We start from the raw sequence: 16380 nt of genomic DNA on the forward strand, positions 1-16380 counted from the left end.
AAAAACAATGAGATAAAGAAAAGATAAATTCTGAGTCAGTGATCTTTCCTTTCCAAACAAAGGTAGCAATGATAGTGAAAAGTGGAAATACCCAGCTCCCCACAGGCACACATACATTTGTGCTGGGTTGTTGGCTTGTTGAAAAAGAAGCAGGGTGGGTATTTTTTTAGTCTGTATTAGGAAAACAAGTTAGGTCATGCAAAGACCTTTTGAAATCACTTTAAAAGGTAGATACCAAAACGGAAGGCAGATGTATGCTCAGAATTTGATCCACCAGAATAGAAACTGATGATGCCTACTCCTTTGATACCACTCCTTTCTCGCTGATCAAGCAAAACAAGGCAGCTGATAAGAAACAAAACAAAAACCAATCCTTCAACTTCTATCCTCACAGATAGCTCGTGCAAACCCAAGGAATCAAACATAACTTACTTTCGGTTTTAAAAATTAGAACATGTTGAATCCACTGAGACTCAGTGTATGGGTTCCACTTAAAGTATAGTCTGAAACCAGGTTTGCTTTAATGTGGTTACATATCATAAGAAACAGCCAATGAACACACAGAAAGAATTAGGCAGGAAGGGCACCGGACTTGGAGTCCAAAGTTTTAGATCTAATCTCCCCCGACTCCAGGGACTCCCAAATAAACCAATTCAATCCCAACTGAAATTAAAGAGTTGCCTTTTAATCTTTACTTACCTATCTTGACATGCCAAGCATGTGGGAGGTGTTCAATAAATGTTTTCTGAATTATTACTACTAATAACTACTAATAGCAAGCACTTACTAAGTACTTATATGCATTTTATCATTTTATCATCACAATAATCTTATACATAGGTTTTCAGATTATCTGCCTGTCACAAATTCAGAAACTAAGGTTTACAGAGATTAGTAATCTGCCCGTGTGATTCAAGTGCTGGAGGGCAGAGGGAGGACTGCAGGTCCCAAGCTTCTTTTTTTTTTTTTTAAGATTTTATTTATTTATTTGACACAGAGAGAGAGAGCAAGCACAAGCAGGGGGAGCGGCAGGCAGAGGGAGAAGCAGGCTCCCCGCCAAGCAAGCAGCCCAACGTGGGGCTCGATCCAGGACCCTAGGATCATGACCTGAGCCGCAACGCAGGCAGACACTCAACTGACTAAGCCACCCATGCGCCCCAGGTCCCAAGCTTCTTAATAATGTGCACTCCTGCCTCTCTGAACTCAGTGGGCACCCACCAAAGTAATCACAGTCGTCAATGAACATATGAGGCTCTTCCATGTAATGTTTGTTTATCACCCACCCTTTCCCACCACCTGTCTCCCTGGGAGCACTGACAGTGAAAACCTTGAGATTTTTGTTACTTAAAGTGTGGTCCATGGACTGGAAGCAGAGCCTTCTCCCTGAAGATGGTTGGAAATGTAGAATCTTCGCCATATCCCAGGAACAGAATTTGCATTTTTTAAAAGATTTTATTTATTTATTTGAGGGGGGTGAGGGAGGGAGAGCACAGAGAGAGAGTGAGAGGGAGAAGCAGACTCCCTGATGAGTAGGGAACCCAGTGCGGGGCTCAATCCCAGGACCCTGGGATCATGACCTGAACCAAAGGCAGACGCTTAACAGACTGAGCCACCCAGGCGCCCCTCAGAATTTGCATTTTAACAAGATCCCAGGAGATTCAAATGGATGGCAGTTTGAAAGACACTGGTTTAGACTACTCCAAAATTATGTATTTACTTTAATGATAGGAGGAAGGGAGGTCTGAAAAGCAAAATATGACAGAAGGGTTATATTCAGTGAGAACAAAACCAGCTTGCTATCGCTGTATCGAGACCTTAATTCACCTGGATCGTGGCACACGGATATTGTAAAGGACCTACACCGATCCCTAGGAAACTGCTGATAGAGGCAAGAGCTGAATCTATAAAGGAATATATCTCTAGTCCCACTGCTTTCTAAAATTTCCTAACCTGTGTCTTTAGAAGCCTCTAGCATGTAGCAAGTAAACATACATTAAGTCTTTGGCAAATCCTGAATCACTCATCAGTGATGATAAGTACTCTGGCAAAGAGTAGGGCTGTGCTGTGGATTGATAAAACTCAAGATCTGTATGATATTACCACCTTCCCTCACAATCCAGGGGTCATTTCTTATCAAGGCAACTTTATCACATTTTTTGAACACAACACTGAAGTCAACTTACATTTGAATTTACGCTTGACTTAAACTTGAGTTATTTCAATATGGAGCATGGTTTTCTTTTTAAGTGGTATACCTACACTTCTAGACAGCAAGCGGCTTATATTTTTGGCCAAGAAGTACAAGACAGTAATGGTCCTCTCACAAGAAGCAGAAGTTATGTTGGGCTCAGAGTCAAAATATTAAGAAGCATCTGATAGAGTTAATTTTTACTCAAAATTTCTTACCTGTTTAAACTGAGTTATGAAAGCTTAATAACTCCACATATAAAACCCATGCACATAACTAAAAGTGGTCTTCTAGGTTAGCTGTATATTTGACTTTTTTCTTTTTTCCCATTTTTAAAATAAAAAATACATTACATCTGTTTCCTAGTCACAACTCTATACTTGCAGGAGCTAAGAGACTACACTGCATACAGGTGGAAATTCTCTTCTTTAGTTCTTTTTTGTCATCTGAAACCTAGTAGGCAGGCTCTTTTCCTTAAAACCTTCAATTATACATTCTGGACACTTTCTACTTCCTCCCTATCTTCATCTAGAAAGAACTAGAACAACAAGAATGGATTTCTTGCTAATTAATCATCCAGATATCTCCTGGAAAGTTTGCAAGATATTCTTCTTTCAACCACAATGGGTCTATAAAAAGAACTGCTTTTAATTCCCAACCCACCCATTCTGTTACCATCATGATCGTCCTCTGGATTCACAGATTTTCTATAAACTGCATCAAATAACCCAGGATTTTACAGTAAAGGAAACGGAAAGATGTGAGCAAGCTCAAAGTCAGAGGGCAAGTGGGAAGCAGAGCAAAGTCTGGGGGCACTATGGCCCCCAGGGATTCTGACTCAGAGCCAAGTCCAGAGGCCACAGGAACAGAGAGGCACATATTAACTACAAGGGAGCACTGCTCACAGGCCTAGGTCAGCCTAGCATGGGGGCTTCAGAGAGCCCGGAGACAATCAAATGCATGAGTTTCCCACAACAGATCTGAATTCCCAGTCCCAGTGAGACCAGTAATGGATTGTATTAAAACATTAGAACAATTGTGCTAAACCAACTGCATAGCTGGTAGCATTATTAAGGAACACATCACTTTCAGGCATACTAAGTAATATGTTTGTAGAGCCACAAAAAAACACGTATATGCTTTGATCTGGTAACCACACTCTAAAACATGGGGAAAGAAACATTCAGAAAGTTGTTCATTGCTAAAGATAAATGCACACATCTGCATTTAGGTTGAAACACACAAGTTCAGGCTGGGGTTGCCTGGATTGACAGCTATTTTGTGAGAAAGCCCTGGGAATTGGAGAGGAGCCAACTTCACCCTGAGCTCCTTGGGAGGGAGTAGAGTGAATGGCAGGAGCACACACTGCAGTCAGCACAACGGGGCCTGAACCCCTGTGCTCTCCTCTCCAGACTGTGGAGTGACTCTAATTCCTTCAGCTTAATCTCCTCACCTATAGACTGAAGATACTGTATTTCCTTGATTCTTTCTGTCCCCCTTTATTCAATACGTACACCTTTTAACTTTTCTGAAATTGGCATGACTATTGCATTTTTTAAAGATTTTTTTATTGGTTTATTTGAAAGAGACCATGAGCCGGGGTAGGTTGCAGAGGGACAAGCAGACTCCCCGACTCGGGGCTCAATCCCAGGACCCTGACATCATGACCTGAGCCAAAGCCAGACATTTAACCGACTAGGCAGGCTCTTTTCCTTAAAACCTTCAATTATACATTCTGGACACTTTCTACTTCCTCCCTGTCTTCATCTAGAAAGAACTAGAACAACAAGAATGGATTTCTTGCTAATTAATCATCCAGATATCTCCTGGAAAGTTTGCAAGATATTCTTCTTTCAACCACAAGGTGTGCTGACTATTGCATTTTATATCTACATCCAGTGTGATGGCATTTTCTTTCCTCTCTTTCCCTTGAAAAGCTGAAATTTAACTGATGATGCAGGAACAGTGTCTTCAAATCAAGGAAATATAATAGTAATCCTGACCTCAGCATTGTGAAGTGACATAACATATTTAAAGGTGCTTTGGCACACTGCCTTGAAATATAACAACTGTACAAAAAGTGGCACATGTTAATATCAGTATTTTTACGATCTGATGCATTCTTAGGACACATTATGAGAAGAGCAGTATCCAGGAAAGCAACCAATAATCCCAGCCTGCTACTCAGTCTATAGCTGGGAGTACTGCGTTCAATCAGAGGACCACATAACAACAAGGACAAACCACGGACACTCAGAGAATAGGGACCGGGCTGGAAAAGGTCTACAAAACATGGTATCATGAGAAATGGTCGAAAGAATCTGAGGTTTTTAGGCTGAACAAAAATGAGAAGTCTTTCAAACAAGTAGATGTTTCCTCTGTGGATCCAGGGGATGGAGCTGGAACACAAGGATGATTATTCTAGAGAGGCCCACGTCACGTCAACATAAAGGAGAACTTTCTAAGGTTTTGGGCTCCCTAGGACGGAAAGGGCCCTGGGAAGAGGAAAGCTACCTAAAACAGGAAGTGTGCCATCAGCGCCTTGATGGTACCACATCGGCCTCTCCAGAAAAGTCTCCTTGTTGGTCTCATGGCTGCACTCTGTGTCCACTTCAACTCTAGCATTCTCTGCCTTGGTCTTCCTCCTCCAGGCCTAGACCGGACGTCTGGGGACCACTCGGAGCAGCAATGGCACCCTAGGCCTCCACCAGGTGGGCTTTTTTCTAGGGAAAAGCTAGTACAAAAGTGGCCAAAAAGCTAACAGAGAGGATGGATGCACTGGGGTGCCTGGTATCGTAACAACTCATGTGGGAGGTGAAGACTCAGTTTGGATGGAGAGGACTGGTAAATTCAGACTCATATGGCAAGAGACAGAGCCCCAGTGTCCACACAGTGAAGTATGAAGTCTAGCTCTCCAAGCAGGCACTCCACAACTCCTGAGACTGGATCCCACCAGCACTTCTCCCACTACATGTACACTGTCCTAGCTAGGGCCTACTGAATTCACTCAAGACGCACACCAGTTTTCTGAATTACAGCAAACCCTTGACGAGATCCTTTCTTCCTTTCTTCCAGATGCAGGCCAGCTCCCCTTATTGCCCCAGTTATATATTTTTTCTTACGTTAACCCTCTATCCATGCTTTAAGGAAAAACTCCATACTCTATGAAAAACTGCTACAATCCCAAATTAAAACAGAATTATGACTTTGGACTGTATCTTCTTATCAGCATTTACGTGAATACCGGTATGAAGCTTCCTATGAAATTTGTGATTCAACCACATTGTCAATGTCATAATCATTTTATCTAAATCTCTGCGAGCAAAGGTATGGGTGGGTATCAGTCTTGTCCAAGACACAAGCAAGCACCTCACTTACATCAGGCAGTCAGAGGATAACTTCGCCGAGTGAAAATGAATGGCACAGTAACCAATCGAATGAATGGTGCGGTAACCAACTGAAACCAACCTTCAGTCGGCTTCCCAAAATGATGCTACTTTTGGTCCAAGAGAAGCCACAGGCTACAGCTTTTTAGTTTTCTACTTCAGCCCTCAGTTAATCAAGGTTTACCTGCACATCTTTTGTCCAAAGACATTTATAACTGATAGCTCTGTAAAATCAGATATAGTTAGGAATCCATAGGATGTAAAATCAAAATTCTCTCTTCCACTGTACTGAGCAGTTACCCCATGTCCAGCGCACATACGGAGTTTAGGAGCACAAAGGTCAACAGCTCTCTGACAGGTGCTCACAGCCCAGGGGTGGAGACAGACTTTTACGAGCTGACTCTCAGAGTGTGATGAGAAGTGTAGTAGGAGCCTAGAGGAGGAAGTGCTCAGTCTGGGGCGTAGGGAAGGTTACTGCTGGAAAGGCACTTTGGAAAGGAATCTTGAAGACTGATTCAGAGTTCGCTGTGCATACTTGAAAGGAACTCATTCCAGGAAAAAAGAAAAGTTGCAGTGTGTTAAGCTATATAATCTAAAGAACAATAAAAAATAACCCCATGTTTGAGCAAGAGAATGATGATTGTCGGGCGCCTGGGTGGCTCAGTCGTTAAGCGTCTGCCTTCGGCTCAGGTCATGATCCCAGGGTCCTGGGATCGAGTCCCACATCGGGTTCCCTCCTCGGGGGGAAGCCTGCTCTCCCTCTCCCACTCCCGCTGCTTGTGTTCCTGCTCTCGCTATCTCTGTCTCTGTCAAATAAATAAATAAAATCTTTAAAAAAAAAAAAAAAAAGAGAATGATGATTGTCTTCAGATATCAGGGGACTGTCTGATTAGGTTCCTGCTTCTCCATGTAGTCGGTACCGTGAAAATCGGGAGGAGGAGAACCTACGAGAGTGCACATTTCAGTTCATTATGTATGAGAGCATTCTAAAAAAGAACTATTAACGAGGAAACTGGTTGCCTTGAGCAGGGCATTTACACAATAATTATACGGTTTTGGAGTCAGATTGGACTCTTAATTCTAGCTTAGCTCATGGGACGTGCTTAATAAATACTCACTATACACATTGTGAGACGGTGCGCTCACCTTGACACTGTGAGTTCCAACACCACACCAAGCTGTCATCTATGGCAAGGTCTCCTGCATGGGGTAGGAAGGTAGACTAGAGACCATCGAAGGTGTCCCCCCAGCGGGGGGCTCTCTCGGATTGTCTCTGCCCATTTCTGATCTGACATTTATTCTCTCCGCTCACTAGGAAAGATGTTACTGAAATATCCACTGAAAACCTGCTACCTAAATCTTAGCTATCATTATTGTTGTTTTTACACTTTCTTCTGATATTATCTTTCTACTAACCTGAGTATCCCTGGTTTTGTTTTACTCCTGTGTGTGTGTTTAACGGTAGGCAAATCCTCTTGCAAAGCCTACTCAAATCCTTATGAGGGTATAGATAAAGTCATTAAAAAACAAAGTAAAATAACATTCTGTAGTTTATTATAAATGACACTAATAACAATAGCTAACATTCGCTTAACACCTATGAGGCATCAAATGCTACAGTAGGCCTTTTATATATATTATTTCATTTAATTCTCACAAGAACCCTACAAGGTAAGTACTTATATTTTAATTCCCATTTTATAGATAAGAAAATTAAGTCTTAGTGAAGTCAAGTGATTCACTCAAGGTCCCAATTAATAAGCAGTGGTCTAACCTAACAATTTTGCAACATAGTCTGCAACAATCTCATATTAATGGGTAGGTACTCCCATATAGTTTTAAAATTTGAATACCAGATATTTTAATTTGAATCTTAAATACAGGGACTCCAGAAAGCACAAAAGAGTCACTTAATCTAATAAGCAGGTGACAACACTGAGCTCATTTTGTCTTAATCTCATACTTTAGGACACTATTGATAAGAAAGGGCCCTTATAGTGACCAGGTCATGTTCACCTAAGTGGTCCTTGAGCATCAAATTAAAATTCCCAGCTTTCTCACATAAGGTATGATTCTATTCATATGAAATGTCCTGCATGGGCAACTCTAGAGAGACAGAAGGTAGAACATGGGTTACGTTGTGCTAAAGGAGGAAAAATGGGGACAAGGGAGTGAGTACAAGGCTTCTTCTTAGAGTGATGAAAATGTTCTAAAATAACATTATAATGATGGTTACATAACTCTGTAAATACACTAAAAACCATTGGATTGTACACTTCTAAGGGGTTAACTTTGTGATATATAAATTATACAATATAATAAAGCTGTGAGAAAACAGTTTCCAAGGCTCAGTATCAAGTGATCTCTAGTCACTCCACATGGCGGCGGTCTTCCAGAATAAACATGAAAACCAGATGTGCATTAAATAAACCTTACCCAAGAACAAAATGTTCAAACAATGATGAGAATAAAGACCATGCCTGTGAAGTTGGAGAATTTTCTTTGGAAGCAGTAATGGGCCTTCAGCCTCTTTCTCAAATGTCATTAGGTAAGTGGTGAACAGTATTAGCTTTTGATTTTTACCAAGACAGAAAAAAATGGAAATATTAGTTTCATTCATCAATACTAAAATGCTTTTAAGTGTACAGAATGGAGTATAATGGAGTATAACAGCAATTGGGGAATCAAAAGACCTCAAAAGGCCCAAAGACTCCGAGTCGACCAGAACCTTGTGGCCTTGGGGACTCAATCATTCTTCAACTGTAAAATGAGGAGGGGGGACAATGAAGTCAACTCCTCTAAGATTCGCTTCCATCTTCATTATTCCAGATGAATCATCTCTTCTAAGGATCATCTCACAATGTGACTTGTCCTTTCTAAATAGTATCAGCTGCTTTTACAGCAAGGAAAGTGTTAATGAGACACACTGGAAATCCACGAGTGTGTCTTTCCTAGACTGATGTCCAAGTATTTAAGTGAGCTTCTTCCCACATCCCTTATGAAATAAACTATCTACCTTAACATTGGATTGGCTAAACCACTGACTAAAATTTTAAACCTGACAGATAAAATCAAAGGGCAACTTCCTATAACAATGCATAAACATAGCAAAAACAATTGTTCTCCAAAGTGAAATTATCCTGTCCTTTATAAAAATTGATCTCGCCTCAAATCTAACCTGTCATTCCTAATCTATGTTCATTTTTATTATAAAAAAAAATTCTTCTTAAAGGAAACCTTAGATTTGAAAACTATTTGAGGAAAATTAAAATTATTATTAAAGCCACCACCTTAAATGGATTATGGGTGACATTAACCTACAATTAAACTTTGGTACATCTTGTTCTCATTTTTTTCTCTCCATAATAGTTTTTTTCCAAATATAATCATTTTTTTTAAAGATTTTATTTATTTATTTGAGAGACAATGAGATAGAGAGAGAGCATGAGAGGGGGGAGGGTCAGAGGGAGAAGCAGACTCCCTGCTGAGCAAGGAGCCTGATGCGAGACTCGATCCTGGGACTCCAGGATCATGACCTGAGCCGAAGGCAGTTGCTTAACCAACTGAGCCACCCAGGCGCCCCAAATATAATCATTTTTAAAAATATTAGTATGTGGAAAAGTATATAGAGAAAAGAAAATATAAACTACCAGAAATTCCCACCTTCAAAATAATCCCTAAACCCCTATTACCTTAAGGTGACCATCATTTCTGCTCTCCCTAAGCATAACACACACAAAGATAGGTATATTTTAAACATGGCCAAGTATGTGATGCACAAATAGTTTGACTTGGAGTGTTTCAAGTTAAAGATCTATCATCACCACTTCCTATTACGATCTTTTTAATATAGCTGCAAAATTGTCATAGTTACATAAGTTCATCATGCACTTTTCTTCTACTGTATGTTTTGAGTATTTCCAACCTTTCATGATAATAAGTGAGTATTTTTATACTTAGAGCTTTTACACTCCTCCTACCTGGAAAACTCCAATCTACTACCTTATTCCTTTTGTGATTTCTTCTATTGGTTTTAGAAAGAGAAAGTTCTTCCCCACCCAAAGATCAGAATATTTATTGTTTGATTTCTTTTCTTTCCTTTTCTTCTTTTTAAACTTAGTTCCTTAATATATGGGCTATGTTTTTAAATATTGTTAAAGATGCCAAACTTATTTGTCACATGTTTAAGTTTTAGCAAAAGCTAGAGTAAAGTTATTTGCCCAACATTTTCAAAAGCACATTTACATTTTTAAAGGAAATCCACGTCTCATAGTCTTGGCTTTCTACTAAGCCTCAGAAAGCCTTCAGGACTAACAAAATAACCAGAGCTTTGATTATCAGCAGGAAATCACAGGAGGGGAGACAGGAATAAAGAGGACACTCATATGGGCGAAATCAAAGCGAAACAATCAGAAGATCCAAGTTCCTAGCCTTAGAGGTTTTATTATTTTAGCCTTTAAAAGTTTCAGAAGTTACGGGGCTCCTGGGTGGCTCAGTTGGTTAAAAGTTTCAGAAGTTCCAAGGTTAGCTTAAGTACATAGTTAAAAGGCAGTTTTCAGTGCTCTGGGCTTATTCTCCATGTGGACTGGTCACCATTGATCTCGTTCAGTGACCATGGGCAAACTCTATCCCTCGCCATTGGCCACGAGCAGAACAGGTGAGAAAGCAGGGTCCAAGCTCCCCTCCCACCCAGTAGAAAAAGAACACAAAGGACATGCCTTACTGGCTGACAGTAGGTCAACAGAAGCATCTTTGAGTATGAAGAGCAGCACAGATATCAGAGTTTATATGGTTGTTTCTCATTAATAAAAAATACTGGATTATATTTCCCAAGAACATCCACTTCTCATACTAATTTTTTTTCCCCCACCAGAGCATTCCTCTGAGGCACAACACTGTTACTGCTGCTACCTTCCACGACTTGGGATAAAGTGCATAACCCTCCCAGCACAGTTTCCTCGACCGTAAAATGAGGAGAAGGACAACTGGCCTCTTAGGGTTGTTGTGAGGAGTACCTAAGAGGCTTAGGACAGGGACTGCCCTTAGGAAATGGTTTTAGAATTAGCTGTTGTTGTTGATCTGTTATGACTACCGCCACCTCTCCTACTCCTGCTATGACTATTATAATCACTCCCGCCAGAAATGCCAGAACGTAAAACTTGGTCGGGTTTTTCAGAATGAAAGGCGGAACTGGAGAGGTCTGTGGTCAGATCAGCCTCAGGAGTAAAGTCTGTCCTCAGGCTTTGCAATCTGTCTGGGAAGTTAGTATTTATAGTCACCGTGAAACAGTGAGTGTCCGGGGTGGGGGGCAGCACAATCCACCCCCACCCACACACACGCTTCCTGATACACCAGCATGAGACTCTTGCACATCAGCCCCTTCAGTGAGCAGGACTAAGCAAGGACCCAGGGGTTACAGGGCACCTGGGTGGCTCAGCCGGTTAGCGGAGAGCCTGCTTCTCCCTCTGCCTGCTGCTCCCCCTGCTTGTGCTCTCTCTCTTTGACAAATAAATAAATAAAATCTTAAAAAAAAAAAAAAAAAAGAACCCAGGGGTTAGGTGTGAAAACCCTGGAGCCTTTCTGTGAATCCTACAAGGTCCGAAATTGCGACCAAGAGCCAACACCTCCCCAAACGGGCACTGCGAAGATCCAGACCAGGGGGTGGAATAAGAGCCATCGGGGCCATGAATGGATTTATCGAGGTTCCGCAGTCAGAAAACCTACTTCCAGTATCACATTTACGCCTACAGGTTCACTTCTTTCCTCCTAGTGCCTATCTTCCACGGCCAGTGAGTTCTCCTGATGTTTGGGGTGTGGGCCAATTCATACTGACACCGTTTGCCTAAGGATTTGTCTCTGACCTCGAAGCTCTGAAACCTTGTAAAAGAAAATAAGGATCACATGCTTCTGCATCACCAGCTAGGTTCATAAGCCATCTGAGATTTAGGAGACATGGAGAGGACTCTGAATACCAGCAAGAAGCCATGTTTGATAAAAAGTAATCAGCTCAAAGCTTCACTTAAAATTAGATGGTATGGAATGAGAAAAATACCCGTCTCTACTTGATGTCAGGCAAAAGGCAGAGACGTAACAAAACTAAACCAGCCCAGCAAGATGAGAACAAGAATTACAGCACATGTTCCAAACCTGGAGTCAGGAATAAGATTTACTTAGATACTTTATCCTCAAATTCCAGAATCTGAACACCCTACTCTATGGTCTTTTTTTTCCTCCCCATGTTTGAAGGAAACTATTTTAATGAATATTCTTTAGGAAAACCCTAAAAGCTGGCTTTTAGGGAGTTTCCCCCTCTTACTCTATACTTTGCCACATTTGTTTATTTGTGCTTCTACTCAGCGGTATTTTGTTTGGTTCTCCTCTCTCGTTGAAAGGCTGTGAAGCCCTTGGGAACACAGAAACAGATCTCCCAGACTACAATGAGTTTTATGTGAGCTTTTTCAGACTCTTATCTGTGCCAATTAAGCACAAATAATTAATGAGCAAAATAGTCTTAACATTGTTCTTTAAAATCATGGGACAACTACAATCACATTGACAAAAGCCTACCTTTAAATTTTAAATTAAGAGAATTTAATAATAATAGTGTAATGGTACAAATATGGAGTGAGAGCATATATTAAGCAAGTTATAGCAGTCTTTGCTTTTTTTTTTTTTTTAAAGCTAAAATGACCTAGTGGATTTGCTGTTAAAAAAAGATCTGCAGAGGCAGGGGCAATAATATAACTGGACCATTTTAAACATGGCCAAGTATGTGATGCACAAATAGTTTGACTTGGAGTGTTTCAAGTTAAAGATCTATCATCACCACTTCCTATTACGATCTTTTTAATATAGCTGCAAAATTGTCATAGTTACATAAGTTCATCATGCACTCAGGGTATAAAGTACAGTCTACAAGGTATAAAGTACAGTCAATTTTGTAATCCTGAAATGGCATGCAATCCTAACTTTACAACTTCAGCCTCAGCAGATACGGAAACTGCAATACTTAAGGAACTGAGGTCCTCAAAGATTTTTTGAAAGTTCCTTTTTGTCTCTCTTTTTCCTCAATTTTATTTTTTTTTAACATGGAAGAACAGATCCTTTCTAATACATCGTATTTCCCAGTGGGGGGCAAAAGGGGCAATAATAAAGCAGCAATAACAGAAGCCTATCTGCATTATTTAAAAAATACAAGTACATTACCTCAAACTAAAGCATACTTAACATAAAAAGAAGAATATTTCATAGAGCGTTACAAACTTCCAAACGTCATCCAATTTAACTACTCTTGCAGAACAAGTTCATGCTGGGTTGCTTTGGTGACAAATTAATAAAGGTAAAACTGCTCTCTAGGTCTCTAATGAAATTAAAGAAGATACTCCCTTGGCACTTCATGTTATTCACTGCATTTCATTTTAGCAATACTTCTATGTTTTACAAGGCACACTCCACTGTTAGTCAGATTTACTCCAAAAGTAGTCTCGGATTCCGAGGAATTACGTAAGAATAAAAACAGTGACAAATAAGGGAGGGATTCAGTCTAGCTTGATCCACCTGTACACTCTGCCCACATCGATAGTTATTCGGGTATTTTATGAGGCATTCTAGAAAAATGCCAAACTTTTCAAAGAGAAAATTACAACGATATTCTGGTTCACTGTAACTATGAGAAGCAGGCTCAAGGGAAAACCTTGTATGAGGCCATCACGCACATGGGCGTAAGGTACAACGCCACTAGCTGGACCGGCAACACTCGGCTACCTAAGGTTCAAGAAAACTACCACCAACCATGTATAAAATCACAGTTATGCCTAGAAGATTTAATGGGAGGACACAAAGAGAGGACTTTTGGAAAAAGGAACTGAAAATGTTTACAAAAGAGTACAAATCTCTAGACTACAAATCCAACACACATATGCCATTTCATCCTAGCTTCCATGTGCCTTTAATATAATTGTCAAACAATGCATATATTATACAGAGAATCCTAACCTCCAAGCACTCCCCAGGATCAAGGAACTCACATTATTTTCTAAAAGAACACAGCAACGGCACAAATGTTATGCAGAGTGTCATATCGCCCAGGAGCACAGAAAGAAAATCTGACACGCGCAGCGGAAAGTTCAAAATGTGATTTACTAACCTGGTGCCCCTGTGAAAGTAGTCGCTTCATACTGCTCTACAGAAAGAATCTTTACTATGAAACTAATCTCCAAAGCAGCTGATAGCCCAGAGGGGAGGAAATGGACTACCCAGGGAATCCACATGCACAAGGAAAGCAGTTTGTTCCCAACTTGGCAACTTAAGTCTTAGCCAAGCCCACAAAGCACTTTAGCCTATAAGCTTTAGTAATGAACTTGAAACCACTCCCCATATGTTAAATAGACGCTGGGCAGCATACACAATTGAGCAAAGGCTTCAGGCTTCATTTTTGAACTTGCTGCCTAAGAAAACCATAACACACAAACTTAAAGAGAACCCTCACTCCTCTCTCACTCCTTAGATACCGTATGAAAGTGACTCATTCATTTTAATAGAAGGAATACAGTCTCCCCACCACCACCCCCATGAGAGCCATGAAATGAATTTTACAATGTTGCCCAAGTGGTTAAGTGGTGGTGATTTCACTGCAATTCACTTTACATAAGAGGGACATATGAAGTTACTATTTCTGAGAGAATCAAAGGCACATACTGTTTTCAGATTGTGTGTGGCGGGGGGGGGATAGCCTTAATTAAGCCTAAAATCTCATTAATTTCTAAAGTCTAAAAATCAACTTAAGTTCAAAAGGAATATTTTTTAAAGAACCTTCTAAGTTTTTTTGAGTATAGTTAACGCACAATGTTACATTAGTTAGAAGTGTATAGCATAGTGATTCAATATTTCTATACAGTATGCTATGTTCACCACAAGTGTATCTACCACCCGAGGATCCTTCTAACTTATGATTCTGACTTGGTGTCTGTAAATCTAAAAACCACTCATAATTCAGTTTCACCATCTACATTTTGGTTATATTTATAAGATGAAAGATTTTTTGGTAGTATTATAGTTTTTAATAGTTTAAAATGGAACTGAATATGACTCTCCATGGTTTCAAACTAAGAAATTTAAATTTTATTTCTCATTCTAGAAATATGCAGTTGATAATTTCCTTAAGGCATTTAGATCTTAAAACAGTCCATAATGTCCCAGCACATTGCTCAAGAAATAATGAAAATCCACGCTCTGATTTTTAATGTAACATGTTCACAGTACCATACACACAGTTTGCCCCTAGTTTTCAACTCCAAGGACAGTTTTAATTGTCATGGCTTGCTTCCATGATTTCTACTTTATTTAAAGAAGACCTATTTGACATAATGGTCAAGATTACCTGACTCTGTTGTTTCTTCTAAGCCAAAAGATTGGACCAAATATTCAAGGAAAACTCGACTCACTTGCTGCCAAACAAGATTTACATGTATTGCTGGCAAAATCAAGTTACTCAAAACCTGTGAAACTTAAGCCATTAGCATATAAGTGTAACAAGATCAGGCATGAAAAACCTGGGGACTCCTTGAGATCTCACACATGCCCCACCTGCCTCCCCACCCACTCCCAGGTCAGGGCTCAACGTTTTTTCATGGAGTCACTTTAGAACGACGCGGTTAAGACAGTCACCTCAGTGAGAAAACGAGGTTTAAGAGGCCCTTGCCTTAAAAAGGAGCCAGAACCCCACCTGGTGGCAAAACCGAGAAAAGGCTAGAACAGTTAAACCTCAGGGGAAATACAACTCTCCTGCCAGAAGGAAAACAAAAAAGCAGAAAAGGATCAGTTATAAGAGTACACTAATGTCACATACAATGTGTGGTAAGGGTCATGGAAAGTATTTTCCCCCCACAAGCGCAGAATATTTCTTAAGGATATGAAAGCACTCATGCAAAAAAAATAATTACACTGAAAACCATCTCTTTTATGTGGATCTGGTTTGCAATCACATACAATGATTTACATTCCCAGAAAAATCCTCTGATAAGTAGTGTTCATCACTCCTTTACTCAAAAAAGCTGCGAGAAAAATGCCTGCAAGGTCAACATCATCTCTGAAATGGAAGAAATATGGATAAACCCCCAACTCAACTAGCTAAGTACTGATGGGACGGTGTCCATCACTCTATAAAAGCCTGTATCCCTAAGACTGTTCCTGCCTCTCTGTCACAAGTATTTCTTTTTGTCTCATATAAATTATTTCTGCCAACAATCAATGTACAATATCAACCTCGATGGAGATGAAGAATAGTTAAATGCTACGTTTCAAATTACACTAGAGTAATAAACTCCAGAGAAAAAAAAAGTATAGTAGGATGTGACTTTTAAATAAACCCAAGTCACACTACTGAAACTAAAACTAATAATAATAGCAGCTACAAGAGCTTAAATGGTGGACATGGTTCTAAACTGCTTCACAAGTAGTAACTCATTTAAATCTCACTACTGTCTTATACATTTTACAGATGGGAAAACTGAGGCCCCTAAAGGGTCAGTACTTGCCAAAGAGCTAGCGGTGGAGCTGGGATGAGAACGCAAGCAGTTTGGCTCTGATGTATGTGCTCCTAACCATGTACTTTAATAATTCCGTCCTCCCGAGTGCATACTACCTGGAAAACCCTGGTCAGACGCAAGGGAGGGGCAGATGGGAGTGGAGAACTGCTCCGTAGACAGTCCTCATGATGGTGCAGAGTGGGAAAGGCTTCGCAGCCAAAGCAGCCGCAGAACTGAGACCAGAAGACTACATGGCAGGTAAGGGATCCCCAGGCAGAGG

General features: G+C 40.3%; 1 protein-coding gene across 10 annotated transcripts in view; it reads right to left on the bottom strand.

The window, feature by feature from the left end:
- PLD1 (phospholipase D1) overlaps nucleotides 1-16380 on the bottom strand; it is a 189292-nt gene that overhangs the window by 143343 nt on the left and 29569 nt on the right. Inside the window, exon 1 of one of the 10 annotated variants that reach the window (XM_006742082.3) lies at nucleotides 13721-13862. The exons of the other annotated variants lie outside the window; for them this stretch is intronic. The gene's annotated coding sequence lies outside the window, so the exon portion shown is untranslated. Of the gene's footprint in view, nucleotides 1-13720; nucleotides 13863-16380 lie in introns of those variants that run through there. 10 annotated transcript variants of the gene reach the window in all.

The sequence above is a fragment of the Leptonychotes weddellii genome, chromosome 1, assembly GCF_054177405.1.
Source record: "Leptonychotes weddellii isolate Sample4059 chromosome 1, ASM5417740v2, whole genome shotgun sequence".
NCBI lineage: Eukaryota > Metazoa > Chordata > Mammalia > Carnivora > Phocidae > Leptonychotes > Leptonychotes weddellii.